The following is a 1,573-nucleotide window of genomic DNA, read 5'->3' as shown; positions in this document are numbered from 1 at the left end:
TTCTGGTCCTGAGTGAATCTGGACTCATAAAGCCATCCCCATAAGTGTGCTGTCGTGATTCCCTCAATTTTGAGCTTTCAGTGGCCCATCTATATTTGTGAACCATATAGATGTGGTTGACCAATGTATAGAGGTTGCTAAGCTGACCACGTTTGCAATTATATCATGAAAGGACCCAAATCAATGTTGCAAAACTTCCAAACACCTACAAATGGCATTGATTTTTATTTCTATTCTGTGTTAAACACATCTATGATTTTAAATGTTTGAAAAATAGAACTTACAGGAATATTTTCTTTTTTTTTGAAAAAAAGTTTGCATGTAAATCTAAACCAACTCATATCAGAGTCCTTACACTTAATCATTCCACTGTGCTACATTCCACAATACAAAAAGACAAAATTTGAGATGTAATGTATTTTTTTAAATTTTTTAATGTTTTATTTATTTCAGAGAGACTGAGAGACAGCATGATCAGGGGAGGGTCAGAGAGAGAGGGAGATACAGAATCTGAAGCAGGTTCCAGGCTCTGAGCTAGCAGTCAGCACAGAGCCTGACGCAGGGCTCGAACCCACGAAGCGTGAGATCATGACCTGAGCTGAAGTCGGACACTGAACTGACTGAGCTACCCAGTGCCCCAAGATGTAATATATTTAAAGCAAGAACTATAAATTCAGTACTTCAAAATATGCATAAACGACATGAGGAGAAGTTTAGTATATTCCCGGCCAAGGATGGGTGATGAAAAAAATGAGTACTTCTCTCTAAAGCATATGATCATGTTGATCATTTTTCTCTTTTCTTGATTGCCCTGACATTCCTTTTTTTTTTTTTTTTCCTCATTCCTTCTCAATTTCCTTCACAGACTCCTCTATCTCTACCCGTCTTTTAAAACGTGTTTCCCTGTATTCTGTGCTTGGCTCTCATTTCTCATTAGTCCTGGGTAGTTTATCCATTTTTAAATAATATCTCCTTCATTTATATCTGCAGCCTTAGGCCTATCTGTCCCTGAGCTCCAAAGTCCTTTATGTGATCCAACCTCTAGTCTAGGAGTCAACAGATTAGTCTCTGGATCAAATTCAGTACACTGCCTGTTTTTATAAGTAAAGTTTTATTGGAACACAGCCATACCCCCTTGTTTACATATTGCCTATGATTGATTTCCTCCTATAATGGCAGAGTTGAATAGTTGTGACAGAGAACACATAGCCTGAAAAACCTACAATATTTATTATCTGGCCCTCCACAGAAAAATTTTGCTGACCCTAAAATGTGTTTCTACTGAGTTTTAGGCATGACTGGGCATGTATTTTTAAACAGTGGGGTAAACCCACCAACAATAGATTTACCTGCATTTCTCTGTATGAAAGAGGGAGTAAAGATTGACTCTGGAATTCCTAATCAATCTCAGGGATAAGGACTACAAAAGCAAAGTGAAGGAATATTTTTGTTAGGAATTTTGTCATATTGGAGGCATATGGAATATAATGCACAATTCTCATTGCTGTAGAATCACCAAGAGAGCATTTAAAGACAGATTTCCGGACCTCATTCCCAACAATTTCAATTCAGT

The sequence above is a fragment of the Hyaena hyaena genome, unplaced genomic scaffold (assembly GCF_003009895.1).
Source record: "Hyaena hyaena isolate Hyena2069 unplaced genomic scaffold, ASM300989v1 scaffold_645, whole genome shotgun sequence".
Taxonomy (NCBI): domain Eukaryota; kingdom Metazoa; phylum Chordata; class Mammalia; order Carnivora; family Hyaenidae; genus Hyaena; species Hyaena hyaena.
Note: the sequence above shows the minus strand (reverse complement) of the source record.